Genomic DNA, 16,453 nt, shown 5'->3' on the forward strand with positions numbered 1-16,453 from the left:
AGGGATTATAGAGGCATGTAGAGAATATAAAGAAATGGAAGCAGAAGACTCCCTGGTTGTAAACAGCTACATCTACAAAAGTTCTTTGTTAGAACTTAAGACTAGAGGTTAGTATTTGGGGTTTGTGATGGGTTTGCTACTAGCTCTGCTCTTGCTGTCTACTCCACCTGCCTTCTAATAGGCCTTCTTGCACTGGTAGTGGCTGGAGAGCCAAACACCACACTTCCCAGACTACCCTGCCTTCAGGGCTCCAGCTGTGATTTAAGTCCTGCCATTATGTTGTCCTGGTGCAATGTTTAGAAGGTAGAAATTAGGCAAAGGCCATACTCTTCCTGATTTTATTTTTTTCTTTTAAAATTTGGTCATAGAGGTATTTGAATTTTCTGCAGCAGCATTAGCAGAAGTTTGTGGGTGTCAAGAAACAAGTTACAGAAAGCTCATTTTGCAAATAAGGATTAAAGCATGTCTGGTTTTGTGTGGCACCAGCTTCCTGTCCATGAGGGCCAACGAACTGTGGTGACTTCAGGACTTTGGCAGCCATTATCTTTAGGAGATGAGAGTTTCCTAATCTTGGGAGAACCAAGAGCTCTCTTGGTGCTACAGTCCTACTATGTAGTTTGGGGAGCCATTTCTGAGATGTCAACTTAAATCCTTGACTCTCCTGATGATTCAGTGAGCTTTTTAATGCCCTATAATTTTTTTTTTTCATTCTTCAACTTGCCTGAATGTTTTTTGGAACTGAACCCTGTCCATGACTGTTATTGGTACCAGAGGGTTGTAGGCAACAGACTCTTAAAAAAAATGGAAATTTGGATTTGTTTTTTCTGACTTGATGGGATTTGAAAGTAGCCATTATTTTGATACTGTCAGAATGTGGAATATTGGCAGTATAAGACATGGAGTGGTGAGATAGTGACTTGAAATATTAATCACTTGGAATGAAGTGCCCAGTGAAGGCAACAATTTTTGTAGAGTGCCTGCTGACCATCATGGTGAGATTAGAATGTAAGGTCTGTGGATTTTGGTGGCTGTTTAACCTATATTGGAGAACTTCGAGAAAGAAAATGATATGCTCAGGATCTTAAAGTTATTGGCATGAGGCATGATTAGAGGACTGAGAAGCTTCCCTGACTTTCTAGAAGAATCATTTATTTCATGTAGTTGCAGGGCTGATGCATTCTAACAACAAATACCATTTGATCCTGTGGGTCAATGATTAAAAGATAAACTAAACTCATAGAACCACTAGGTCTTTTATGTAAAACTTTGGGTATTGATTGGGAAAGAGTGGGACCCTGAGAATTGGGACTATTTAGTGGGTTCAGTTGAACCTACCGAGATCCCCTGAATTCCACTGAACCTCCATTTCCAGTAAAAACATCTTGTCCTTCCCTGTCTGATGAGGCTGGTCCAGCCTTGCTTAGAGACTCTGTAATGACCTTACTGAGATAGTTTCCTTGCAAGGGGGTGTCCATTTCCTTCCTGCCCCTATTTCCCACCACTCATTTTTCTAGGTCTGTAAGTCATCAAATACCATGTCCCCAGAAGGACAAGTACAATGTCTAGCTTATGAGGCAATTGTTTACATACCCAAGGAACTGCAAGACTTTGCTCATTTATATCAGCAAAAACCTAGGGAGCAGGTGTGGGAATGGATTATGAGAATCTAGACCAGAGAGGAAGAAACTTAACTTTGAATCTGGTTTAATTTTTTGGTGTGGGTGCATTTCGTAGAGATTCTGGCTTCATTGTTCTAGTTGGTACAACTGATAATGGTTGTAATTCTTAGCCTGGCTGAATGACTGGAAGTGGGACTCAATGGTGGCCTATGTGGAAGGAAATTCAGGTGTCAGAAATCCATGGTGTAATGTAGGGGGAGGAATCTAAACACTTAAGAGAAAGGACTATTGAAGTAGGTATTTCATATACAACCCAGTAACTCACTCAGGAATCTCAGAGGATGCTCTTCACCAAGGCACTGATAAACGAAATTGTGAGAAATATATCCTTGAAAAGTATTGCAGTGGAATCTTTTCTAGATCAGGGGTAAAGAGGATGATGCTGAGAGATGCTCTATTGAAATGGGCATTTTGATCGCAGTGGATCTGTTGAGATCCTGGAGTGGTCAAGGACAAGTTGCAAAACTTAAATGGGAGATGCGAGGTCAAAGCAGCTTCTGGTGATAGAGCTGGGCTAACTAATTAGGTAGTTGATTGATCATAAGTAGTTAACTGATCATGAGGCTTCCAGGAATGAATAGATGGCTGATCTATCAGGATCCCACTTGATACATGCAATTAAAAAATGCTCCCTTTGAGAAGACCTGGCTGTTCATGGAATACCAAGTGATCATGTGACCTGAGCTGTCCATGGGCTTGGTGTTAATCAAGCTATAAAAATGGGTCTTCTCATTCTTCCTTCTTCAACACTTCATTATTAAGCGGTCTTGAAGATGCAAGTACATTGCCTCAATAAAGAGCTCATACTCCCAGTGTATCACCTACTGTTGCATTATCCTCTCCCTTAATCAATACCTATAGATTCTTGGGGTGGTCCCAATGAACACATTAATTGAGTGGGGGGGGGGTCAAGCCTGGCTTATGGATGTGTTCCACATGATATATTTGTGTTGACTGAAAGTCAACTTCTATACCATGATAGCCCCACTCAGTGGTGAATTTGAAGGACAGTAGGGAAAAAAAAAATCTCTCAGTGGGAAGGACCTGTCAATGTGACCTGAAAATAAAGAAGTTCAGAGGTCCAGGCTGACACAGATACATTGGTTACAGTTAATGGGAACTGGAATAGCTGGGATGGTTAGAAATTTGGAAGGAAAAAGATAGGAGGACTGGTGTCTAGGACTGTGAAAGAAGTATGTGAGTTGAGCTATGGGGACCGTCACACCTATCTTCATGTTTGTTTTTGATAGGGCATGTTCTGAGGATTAGTTGCGAAAAAAGAAGTTGGACTCACTGAGCTGTTTTGTGGATGTCTGTAAGCCCCTCTTTCCACAGCCTGACAGTGCTTCCTCATCATTAGATTCAGGTGATGCATTTTTGGCAGGAATATCACATAACTAACATTGGAACTGCAGTGAAAACACTAGGAGGCCCAGGATATAAATTTGTTCCATTAAACTGAAATTTGAGACTGCCCCTCACCATTTGGGCACCATTGGCAAGTGAACCGACAGGCAAATGAAGGGTCATTATCAGGTCAGCTGGGTGATGGAACCCGGTTATCAAGAGGAAATAGGATTGCCATTATACAATGGGAGCAGAGAGAAGTATTTCTGGAATTGAGAGGATTCTCTGGGACATTTCATAGGAGTGCCATACCTAGTGGTAAAAGTTAAATTATATATTTAATGTGTGTTTTCAATATATACCTTTAATGAAAGACTACAGACATCAAGTATATTCAGGATCCTCTAGTGTTCAGATTCACCAGGAAGGAAGATCTGGGTGATTCCACCAGCTAAATAATTTGACCCAACTATGATGCTGACTGAGGGCAAAAGTAACCTACAACAGGCTCTGGGGGACAAGAGTTAGAAGGCTTGCCCCTGAAACTGGGACTGTCCTCAGTACCAACGATCTCTTCCTTTCTCTGACACACACACACACACACACACATATGTATATTTTTACATAATTAGCCATTTCTCTTCTTCTCCCTCCTACCAATTTTATATATGGGCTACCGATGGTGGCTAACTTTCCAAGTTAATTTATATACAATGAAGATGGAATTGAAACTGAACTGGAGAAGGAAGGAATATCTCTCAAAGACAGAAGCAGAGACTCATGGAAGTTTGGGTGTCCTCTTTTGAGGGCAGGGGAGTACATCTTTTTAGTACAGGGACAGACAGTTACGTTATTTTCATTTGGAGGTTTAACAATGCAGAGAGTAACAGTATGGAAGGGGAGGAGCTGGAGAAAGAGCCTGTGGCATTTCTGCTGGACTGGTGCTCTGTATGCACTCGGGCTTTCTTCTGTGAACTTTCATGATCTGTACAAGTTAGAAAGTAAAACATCCATTTCCCCCAGACTTTCTTGGAACTAAGATTTTGGGGGCCATGTAGGCCGAGCCAATGAAGCACACTTGTCCGAGATCTGGAAGACAGAAGTGGAGTGGAGGCTATGCTCTGAGGGGTTTGTTCTTTTTTTTTTTTTTTTTTTTTCCTAAAAAGCACAGTCATGGGGGTGGGGAACAGATTTTTGCTCTTTTCCGGTGGCAGCTTTGCCATAGGCACCAGTGTCGAGTAATTCAGTTGGTTTGAGTACTAAGAGACAGAGCACTGGGGACCCCTTCTTGCCGGTGTGTGCGCAGGCCTGCTGCAACTTTCTGATGAGGCAGCCTCCTCCTGGCCGCTGCTTCCTGATCACGGCAGAGGCAGAAACTCCTTTGGAGGCTCACTCCTGCCTCGTGGCTTTTTGTTCCCTTAAGCTCGACTTGGATGCTATTTATTTGGCTTTCCCAATGATACAGGCCTTCACAGTAGCCTATAATACGTATTTTTCCTGCTTAAACTAGCTACAATGGATTCTGTTCTTTTCAAGTAAAACCTGATCTCCGTGCATAAGGGTTTAGGAGGCCACTGTCCTGGGCCAACGCTTTACACGAGGAGCAAGCAAAGGTCAGGTGTGGCTTCTTTACTACTGCTGGTTAGGCACCCTATCTATTCTGGAGAGAGTCACATGTCAGTTTATGTCTTCCTCTTTCATCTGCTTTTGATTTTGATAAGAGACAGTACAGTCTGTAAACTAGGAGACCAAAAACTGCAGAGACAGAGGGGTTAATGGAAACATATGTCCCAGCCTTTGGGACAGCGGTTCCCAAACTCACCTGCACAGAAGAAACATTCGGGGAATTCTCAAAGTTCCCGATTCCTGGGCGGTACCCAGATCAATGAAATCAGAACTTCTGGGTGTGAGACTCAGGACTCAGGATTTTGGAAGTTTCAAGAGAGAGAGAAAGATGAATTTTCAGGTTATGTAGGAGTTGCAGCTGGGGAGAAATAAAATACTAGCAAAGTAGCAAATTTGCCATCTCACTGTCAGAAATCCAAAATAGGTCTCATAGGGCTAAAATCAAGGCATCTGTAGGGCCAGTTTCCTTCCCGAAGGTGCCAAGGGAGAATCTGGTTTCTTGCCTTTTCCAGCTTCTAGATACTGTCTGCATTGGTTGGTTCTGGGCCCCCTTTCATCTTCAAAACCAGCAAAGGCTCCCATGCTGTCCTCTCCCTGGCTTTGACTATCTTCCTCTTCCACGCCTGCTGAAATAATCCACATGAGTCTTCCCCTCTCAAGGTCGATTAGCCTCCTAATTCCACCTCCAACCTTAATTCCTCCTTTCTACTTAACCCAACATATTCACAGGTTCTTCATGTTAGGATGTGGATATCTTTGCTTATTCTGCTTATCATAACAAAAGACAAGAACCCTGGAGAAGAGACATCCTAGGGATTCCTTTCTTGCACTTTCTGAATCAGAAGGGGCAAGTGGAGGGTCCAAGTCACTCAAAAACTATCATACTATTAATTCAGATGTGATGGGAAGCCTGGTACCCTATACATTCATCCTTCTGTAAGAAGCGGGGTTAGCCAGAATGGATTGCTAAGAAATTAGATAGTAATTAGGGATTGTTTGGTTTTGTTACTTTTCACCCAGATGCAAAATCATATTTCAATGATTTGAAACTTCTGTGCAATCACCTGGATGCCTGGTTGTAGATAACAAGAGAATGCAAACATGCAAACCTTCCCGTTTACTGATCTGTGGCCTCTTGTTAGGAACCAGGAGGGGGCCTACCACACACAGGTGGTCCTGCGAACTCATTGTTTTTCTCTTTCTAAGAGCCATTTGACATTAACCATTCTAAAATGAAAATTATTCTTTTGGCAGATGTCCTCCAAAATTTATCGCTCTGTATCTGGTAACTGCTGCTGCGGGCTAATTCACGTAGTTTCCCTAGGGACACGTTGTGCAGCTACTTTATCCGGCCAGGTTCACTGCGAAGCTTTTGCTCATGAGAGTATTTGAGAATTTTTTTTTTCTTTTTGACCTCGCTAAATGATCGGTAACTCCTGCTTTAGGCAGGGTCCATGCCAAGAGCATCAGAGCCATGAGCCTCTGCATAGAATGTTACAACCTTAGCATTTCTTTGTTGCCATGCTAGAATAGACCCAGTCTCTTGAGTAAATTCTGGCTTTGCTATAGTTATCCAGAAGATGCTTATTTTTACCACTTACTCATCTGATCTTAAAAGCAGGGAAGCACCCTTAACCACCGTCTTGGACGGTCTCTACACATAGGGTCTTTGGAAACTAGTCATCTGACCATACTGAAAGGGGACAGGGTGGGGTTAGGTTGCAGGAATGGAAATCAAGTTCACTGGCTACCCCCAGTCCAGACTTGCAGGATCGTTGGCTTCACCTTTCTGTATGCTCTTGGTCTACCTTGTGATTCCAGGGGGTCCTTGCATTCCCTTCTTTCCAGCCTGCGGTTGGCCTCATGGACTGTGCCTCCTAGGTTGCTGCTCTGGCTGCCTGAGAACTTCTCTCTAGTTAAAATGGAAGCACAATCCTAGGCTTTCTGTGAGCTGTCTCGGGCTTTCCTCGGTCTCAGTTTTCTATTTTTGTTTATTTTGTCTTTGCTGCTGTTTCCTTAGTCTAATTTATATTATGTCACAATATTATTGTACTTGTCTTTGTAATTGTACTTGTCTATTGTAATTGAACTTGTCTTGCTGACAAGCTCTTCAGAACCTCCAAGCACTAATACAGGGCACAAATAAGTGTGCAAGTATATGGAGCAGTGACACTAGTGTCCCTCTCCCCCTTGAGAGACTGGTGAGGACCCTCAGCTGCGGATTTTACTCCTCCACATCGAAGGAACGGTGTGGGGATGAGGCCAAAATCACTTGCTTCGCTATGTTGATCAGGGGGGGTCTCGGTTGCCTGGGTCAGCAGATGGGAGCTTTATCCAACCAGGCATTTTTCCAGGTATTCCAGAAATAAGTAAATGGTCTGTGAAACTACCACACACCAGGAGTTAATCTCGGGACTGAGTAGGTGGAAAGCATGATCACCTGAGTCTTTTGTTTTTGTTAAAAAAAAAAAAAAAGAAGAAGAAGAAAGAATGGAAAAAAATAAAAAAAGAAACTAAATATAGCTAACTGAATTTCCAATCTTGAAAAAATGTTTTCTGGCAAAAATTTTAAACATACCATTTTAGCTCAATTGGCAGCGTTTAATAATCAGATTAAAAAAAAAAGTCATTTTGGACTGTGCCTCTAGGGTAGAAGTTATGCTGAGGAAAAAACTTGTAAAAACTTGTAAAACTTGTCTGTCCGATTCTTGGTCTCTCTTTCTCTCCTGGTTTTCCCCGCCCCTCCACCTCTGACTGGGCCTTTCTCCTTATGTTTCCTCCTCCCTTTGCCTAATACTGGATGGAGTTTCCCTGCGGGGCCCCACGGTTGTGCTAATAATAGTGGTAGCTGCTATTTATCTTGCCTTCGCCACTTGCCAGGCACTTTGCGAAGTACCCTGGATGCATGACCTCTGGGAGGGTGGGCATAGCTGTGTCGGGAGCCCGGTCAGACATGGTGGTTAATTCCTTTGTCAGCACTGCAAATAACAAAGTTACTGGCATTCTTGACTCTTTCATGCTTGGCTCAAAATACATGGGTGAAAAAAAAAATACATGGGTGAATATGATGCTGGTTACAGAAAGGAGCTAGCAGGTGGGCTGCGAGGAATTGGAATTATGCTTTACATGTACTTTTAATCCTTACCCTGAGCAGTGGTCACTGGTGGTAAATGAAAGTCTTGGGGTCTGTTGTTCCGTATTGAAATGTGACTGCTTCCTTGCCTGCGCTTGTTTTAATTAATACTGGTAGGGATGCCTTAGAGCCGATAATGTAGGAAAGTGTTAAGTTTGAATTAAACTTTCCTAGTAGGCTCAAAATTAACCATCATTTTCAATACTTAGCCATACGAGAAAAACAAAAGTACCAAGTCTGTCTACTGGGTATTTCATAGGTGAGACATTTCACGCTGTCTCTGGAACATCTGACCTTTTGGGTTGGAGCCAGTGAATCAGGAAAGCAGGGCCGGTCTACTGAGGCTGGGGTTTTTGTTTTGTTTCTTTCCTGTTCCTGGTGTGTACATCACCTGCCTACCTTCCTCACAGTCCTAGCGAACCCACCTGTGTGCAGAGTTCTCCAGAGTTCTTCTGCTTCCCATGTAAAGACCTAAGCTTGCTTTCAAAGCCAGAATCTGGAGCTCTGGGGACTGGCACACATTCCCCAGTCAGGCAGCAGAGTTCTCACAGGGGGACAGAGCCGGCTAGTCGGCGAGAGGACACCGAGGGAGACTTGCATCAGATGCTGCAGATCTTTCATCAGGTTGCTGTAACAACGAGGCTGCAACAACCACAGCTGGAAACTGATGCAACAGGCCGGAAGGGGCCGGTAGCCCTGGGAGATAAGTTACCCTTGCAAGAGGGGAGGTGGGAAAGGAAGTTGAAAACAGTGTCTCCAGGCACTGAATTTAAATTACCTGCTGCATATTACCAGAGACCATCCTACATCTTTTAAGACAAGCTTCAGGGGAATATAGTTAAATCCTTCAGAGGGTAAGTGATAGGGATGTTAGAGATTCATCAGAAGATTAGCCTTTCTTAGTTCTGTTAACCTGAATAAGAGCTGGAAGATAGTTGGATTCTTGTTGTCATTAATTTGTGAATGAAGGCTTTAATATTAAAAAATCCATAACTTACTGTAATGGGCTGAATAAAAGACCCCAAAGATAATTGGTCCTAATTCCTGGAACCTGTGACAGTTTCTTATTCTGAAAGATTTTCTTCCCAGGTGTGGTTGAGTTAGGGATCTTGAAGAAGGAGAGAGAATCCCGGATTATCCAGTGAACCCTACATAATTAGAGCACACTCCTTTTTGGAAGGAAACAGAGGGAGTTGTAACATATACAAAGGAAGAAGAGAAAGCAATGTAACCATGAAGACAGGGATTGGAGGGATGTAGCTACAATCCAAATAATGCTGGCAGCTACCAGAAGCTGGAAGAGGCAAGGAACAGCATCTGCTCTTGAGCCTAAGAAGGAGCATGGCCCTGATGACACATTGATTTTCACCCAGCAATACTGATTTCAGATCTCTTGCCTCTGGAGCTGTGGGAGAATACATTTTGTTGTTTAAAGCCACCAAGTTTGTGGCAATTTGTTCCAGCAATCATAGAAACCTAATACCTTACCTAACTTGAACCTAGTGAGTTAGATTCTTAAGTCGTAAATATAGATCTTTCTATCAAAAATATATCAAAACCAATATGTGCTTGTAGAGAGGGACACACAAGAAGTTGGCAGCCATGCTTGCTTCTGGGAAGGGGAATGAACCAAGAGAATAGAGTCTAAAATAAGAGGCAGATTTACTGTTGCATTTTATATATTCTGGTTCTGTTTGACATTTTTTTTCAAATGCATGTATTCCTTTTTTTAAAAAAATAAACTTTTTATAGACACATAGATCGATGGAACAGAATAGAAAGCCCAGAAATAAACCCACAATTATATGGTCAATTAATCTTTGACAAAGGAGGCAAGAATATGCAATGCAAAAAAGACAGTCTCTTCAACAAATGGTGTTGGGAAAAATGGACCACTTTCTTATACCATATGCAAAAAAAAAACTCAAAATGGATTAAGGACCTAAAAGTGAGACCTGAAACCATAAAAATCCTAGAAGAGAGCACAGGCAGTAATTATTCTGACATTGGCTGTAGCAACATTTTTCTAGATGTGTTTCCTTAGGTAAGGGAAACAAGAGCAAAACTAAACTGTTGGGACTACATTGAAATAAAAAGCTTCTGCACAGCAAAGGAAACAATCAACAAAACTAAAGAGAACCTGCTGAATGGGAGAAGATATTTGCAAATGACATATCCAATAAAGGGTTAGTATCCAAGTTCTGTGAGGACTTAACTCAACACCAAAAAACCAAATAGTCCAACTAAAAATGGGCAGAGGCAGGAACAGACATTTCTCCAGAGAAGCCATCAGATTGCCAACAGACACATGGAAAGATGCTCAACATCACCCATCATCAGGGAAATGCAAATCAAAACCACAGTGAGGTGTCACCTCACAGCTGTCAGAATGACTAAAATCAAAAACACAAGAAACAACAAGTGTTGGGGAGGACGTGGAGAAAAATCACTCTCATGCATTGTTGGTGAGAATGCAAACTGGTTCAGCCACTGTGGAAAACAATATGGAGGGTCCTCAAAAAGTTAAAAATAGAATTACCGTATGATCTAGCAATGGCACTACTGGGTGTTTACCCAGAGAAAATGAGAACACTAGTTTATAAGGATACATGCATCCCCGTGTTTATTGCAGCATTATTTACAATAGTCAGATTATGGAAGCAGCCCAAGTGTCCATCAATAGACGAGTGGATAAAGAAGATGTGGTACATGTATATACAATGGAATATTACTCAGCCATAAAAAATGAGAAATCTTGCCATTTGCAGCAACCCGGATGGACTTAGAGGGTATTATGGTAAGTGAAATAGGTCACAGAAAGACAACTACCATATGATTTTACTCATACGTGAAACTTAAGAAACAAAACAACCAACCAAATGGGAGAAAAGAAACAAACAAAAACCAGACTGTTAACTATATATAGAAACAAACAGATGGTTACCAGAGGGGAGGTGGGGGGAGGTGGGGGGCTGGGTGAAAGAGGTGAAGGGGATGAAGATTACACTTATCATGATGGGCACTGAGCAATGTCCAGAACTGTTGAATCCCTATATGGTACACCTGAAACTAGTCTAATACTCTGTTAACCATATGGGAATTGTAACTAAATAAGTAAATCAATAAATACGTACATACAGAAAGTATATAGAAAAACTTTTAAATTTAGGAGATTTTAGATTTACAGAAAAATTACAAATACAGTACAGACTGTTTCCATCTATCTCCATCCAGTTTCCCCTATTTTTAGCATCTTATATTATTAGTATGGTACATTTTTCACAATTTATCCCAATGAACAAATACTGATACACTGTTTACATACTTTATTTGAATTTGCTTAGTTTTTACCTAATGTCATTTTTCTGTTCCAAGATCCCATCCAATATCTCACAATACATTTAGTTGTTTTGTCCCCTTGGGTTCCTCTTGGCTGTGGTAGTTTCTCAGACTTTCTGTGTTGCTGATGACCTTGACAGTTTTATAAGTACTAGTCAGGACTGGCTCCTAGTCAGTATAATATCTCCTAATTGGGATTTATCTGATGTTTTTCTCATGATTAGAGTGGGGCATGTTTTCCTTTTGCAGTTACGAACCAGCTAATAAAAAAGGAAATAAATTATTAGTATAATAAAAATACTTCTGGAGGTTATTGTGAGGATTAAAAGAGTATATATGTGTGTGTATATAAATATACGAATATTATTCAGGACATTATTTAAAACTTACTATGTACTGCATGGGTATTATCTACTACTAGTACTGCGATTATGAGGTTAAAAGGTTAAAAGCATGCATGTATATAAATAAAGTGCTTAGAAAAAGATGTTATGTAGGACAATATGCTAAAGTCAGAAAGATCTATGTTACAGTCTCAACCCCATCCCTTGCTTGTTGTGTGATCTGGGGCAAATAACCTCTTTGAGCCTCAGTTTTAACTCTGTAAATGGGGATAGTAACACATGCTTAATAGGGTGGTTGTAAATATTTAAAAGAAAAATGTGTAAAAATTAAAATGCAGCTACAATAAATTTTGTGTTCTTCTTAAGTTTAATATTGGAAGATACCCTAAATACAAAGGATTGTGACTAATTTTTTTTTCTTGTTTTTTTAAAAAAGATTTGTTTATTTGAGAAAGAAAGTAAGTTGGGGGAAGGGCAGAGGGAGAGCAAGAGGAGTGTGAGAGAGAGTCCTCAAGCGGACTCTTTACTGAGCACAGAGCCCTATGCGGGGCTCCATACTCTATACCAGAACCCTGAGGTCATGACCTGGACTGAAATCAAGAGTCAAAAGCTTAACAGACTGAGCCTCCCAGGCATCCCCAGCCAACCTGTGACTAATTTGCTTGTAACATAGGTAATGTAAAAATAAAGCAGCCAAATTATTGCCTTTTTTTTTTTTTCTTGGAGATACAGTGAGAGACTGAGCACGAGAGCAGAGGGGAAGGGCAGAGGGAGAGAGAAAATCTTAAGGAGGCTCCAAGGTCAGTGCAGAGCCCCACAAGGGGCTCCATCTCACGACCCTGAGATCATGACCTGAGGAGAAATCAAGTCAGGTGCTTAACTGACCGAGCCACCCAGGCGTCCCAACCAAGATATTGCTTTAAGTCAGTTTTATTTATAAACATCTCAGCCTTTCTAATTGTGATTTATCCATCAAATTCTTGTCTGCTGGAGGTGAAATTCTATGCAACACAAAGTTACATAAGACATGGTGCTTGCTGACGATATCACTGGGACAGGAATGAAATGGCCCACGAGCGCGGAAGAGAAAGGGGTATTTCTTTTTTGTTTGTTTGTTTTTGTTTTTTTTTTTAAAGAATTTATTTATTTGACACAGAGAGTGAAATCACAAGTAGGCAGAGAGGCAGGCAGAGAAAGAGGGGAAAGCAGGCTCTCTGCTCAGCAGAGATGCGGGACTTGATCCCAGGACCCCGAGATCACGACCTGAGCCGAAGGCAGAGGCTTAACCCACTGAGCCACCCAGGCGCCCCGAGAAAGGGGTATTTCTGGTAGTTGGGGCAGCTTTGTCAGAAATACAGGGGGCTAGAATCTTTATCTTTTCTTGATTACCAACATTTGGATGTATGCCGCAGAAAATTTGAAAAAGTATAGACAAGTAGAAGGAAAATATTCAAGCTTAATTCTCTTTTGGCATAGTTTGTTCCAGTGTTTTTAACCCTGAATTTTTTAAAAGAATGGCTGAGATCATATTATATATACAATTTAGTATCCAGTTTTTTTCTACCTACTGTATCATAAACATACTTTTGTGACATTCAAACTGCTTCTTAAAGCATCATTTAAAATGCTGCATAATATTTCTGTGTGCAAATAGGAAACAGGTTTGACTGTTGTGAAAGAGACACAAAATAAGAATGGTTTAAATAAGATGGGAATTCCTGTCTCTGTGCTCAGAAGCTCAGGTTCCTTTATTGGAGTGTTTTGCCATCCCCAGAGGTGGCCCCCATCTGTAGGATCCAAGATGTCTCACCACCACCTTTATGTGAAAATGAGAAAGAAAGGAAAGAATATAAGCAAGATGTAGCCCTAAGCTTTAATGACGCAATCCAGAAAGTATGCCTCTCACTTCTGCTCACATCCCATTGGCCAGACCAGTCATGTGGCTCTCACATGTGTTTATTCCAGGTGACCATCTGTCCAGTTAAAACCAGTGTTTCCATTTCTTTCATTTCTCCTTCCTTAGAAAGAGAAGACAGGTATTGAGGGCCAGCAGGCAGTTTCTGCCACTCTTTGTATGGCTACATACTGCTTTTAGAAGCCACATGCTGTTGTTAGGGACTTTTGATATTTCCGTTTTCATTTGCTTTAATAAGTCTTTAGCATTTTTTGTGCTTACCAAGTGTCAAGTGTTTTACATATTAGTTCATTTAAGCCTCATAATAATCTTATAGACAAACATTATTTTCCTATTTTTTTTAATTTAAAAATTATTTATTTATTTATTTATTTAACATATAATGTATTATTAGCCCCAGGGGTACAGGTCTGTGAATTGCCAGGTTTATATACTTCACAGCACTCACCATAGCACATACCCTCCTTTTCCTATTTTATTTTATTTAAAAAATTTTATTCTTTTCCTATTGTATTAAGGAATTTGCTCAAGGTTATTTTATTGGTAAAGTGGAGTGGCCAGCATTTGAACTTAAAGTCCGTATTCTAGAATCACCACTATAGGCTTCTCATCTTTTTATTTATTTATTTATTTTTTAAGATTTTATTTATTTATTTGTTAGAGAGCAAGCGAGAGCGAGCACAGGCAGGCAGGGTCCCTGCGGAGCAAGGAGCCCGATGTGGGACTCGATCCCAGGACGCGGGGATCATGACCTGAGCCGAAGGCAGCTGCTTAACCAACTGAGCCACCCAGGCGTCCCCGCTTCTCATCTTTGACCCTGTACTGATGATTTTCTCTAGAAGATTTCTTGAAGTAGAATTACTGAGTCAATGGTTATGGACATTTTTAAGTCTTTTTTTTTAAAAAAAAATTTATTTATTTATTTGACAGAGAGAGATCACAAGTAGACAGAGAAGCAGGCAGAGAGAGAGGAGGAAGCAGGCCCCTGCTGAGCAGAGATCCTGATACCGGACTTGATCCCCGGACCCTGAGACCACAACCTGAGCCGAAGGCAGCGGCTTAACCCACTGAGCCACCCAGGCGCCCCGATTTTTAAGGCTTTTGATATATTTTCCCCAATTACTTTATAAAAAATTTGTACCAACTGGGCATAACCTCCTAGGAAAAGAAGAGCTGTCTCCCCTCACTGGTCCCAAACAAATCTTCCCAACGGGGCACATAAGCCATTGTACCAGTACCTCCCTGGAACTGGTCCTTTTGATCAACTCTTCTCACTTGATTTCCCCCTCGCTTTTGCCTTTGAACACAGTAGTTGTGCTCATATATGGGCCATGGTTATTTTACAGACAATTGTACCCTCCATGGTGTCCAACCAAGTGTAAAGGAACTCATTGCCCCTTTGTTGAGTGAACATAAGGGACACATGCTCTTGTGGAATGTAAGCCCTGTGCTGGGCCATGGTAGGTGTTTGAAATACTTCTTAATTGAATTTACAGGCTCTTCTCATGTTGAAATGAATCTTTTCTTGCTCTTGCTACTTCCATGAATGATCTTATCACAAGCCTTTTCATAGCCAAATTTCACAACACTACAACAGTATGGTTTTCTGTCCTTCTTCCCATCCTCTCCCCATCTTCCTTCCATCTAGCTCCATCCCAATATCCCCTCCCAAATGCCCTTTCAAAGGAGAGTTTTTGGAATCTCTATGTCAGTAACAAGAGAAGGTAGCACCGTATGATTAATCCACCACTGTATTCCCCTAGTTCAGAAAAGATCCCCAGTAAATATTTATTGGATGAATGACTATGTCTAATGGCTCCTTCTTAATGATAATATTATGAAACTTTTGATCCAGAAGGAGTTCAGCAACCCAAAACATAGTATAAGGATAACGTAGGAATTGCTTCAAGAAAAAAACACAGGCAATAATGATAAACATCTTTTGAAACATAGTGATGTGTAATACAAAATGGCGTCTGGTGGTGTTAGGAATCTACACACCTTCTACTAGCTTGGCTCCATACCAGGCTTGTATTCGTCAGCGATTCCACTTTGACATTTTTCTCCAATCCCTGTTATCTCCTTTTGAGGGTCCTCTCCTATGCTGTAGCCTCCTTTTTCTTTCACTCTTCAGTCACTTAAATACTCTCATCTTTAATTTCCATTGATAACACTCTGAGTGCCCCCATAGCTCTTTCATGATATGTTCCTTTTGGCACCGTAACTTGTGTTAAAGTGGTTTCGTAATGCATATTTGTTTCTTTGGTTTGACTTTTAATTTCCTGAGGATAGGAACTACATCTCGTTATTAATCTTTGTTTCTCTCATTTTGGTGCCCATGGAGCAGGCACTCAGCGATAATTTCTTGACTTGAATTCCCCTCTGGTTGCTTATAGGAGTCCATGACAATCCTTCCTCTCCAACTTTTTTCATTTCACACCACCTCTCCCACTCCCCCCCTTCACTATCAACTATGGTGTCCCGAGCTCAGAGATAACTTAATGAATAAGACTTTCTGCCCTGATGGCCATGTTCTGTATCTGTGCTGTCCAACATGGTAGCCACTAGCCACATGGGACTACTGAATACTCAAAATGTGGCTAATGTAACAGAAGAATTGAATTTTTGATTTCATTTAATTTTAAGTAAAATCAGCTAATTAATTTAAATAATTGACTTAAATAACTTACTTAAATCAATTTAAATTAAGTAACCACTACCATACTGGATAGCCCAGTTCTCTAAACATAGAACAAACTCCTCACTCTGAAGCTCAGACTGGAGAACAGACTTTTGCAAGAATTCTGAAGAAGTGCATTCTCGAGTCCAGAAATGAGGGCTGATGGAAAGCTGTACAATTCATTTCCAGACAGGTCATTGCTCACAGTTGTTCTTAGGTTGTCTTGAGCAAGTCATCATGGAACCAATCCATGGGCTACACGTGCAGACACCACCTGTTGTATATGGAGAGGGCAGCTTCATTGAAATAGCACTCATGTCTATAGGAGAAAATGGGGGAGACATCTAAGTGGCCTGTTATTGAATTGCCCTAAAATCTCTTCAAAGGCAT

This window comes from Mustela nivalis, assembly GCF_964662115.1.
Source record: "Mustela nivalis genome assembly, chromosome: 3".
Lineage (NCBI taxonomy): Eukaryota > Metazoa > Chordata > Mammalia > Carnivora > Mustelidae > Mustela > Mustela nivalis.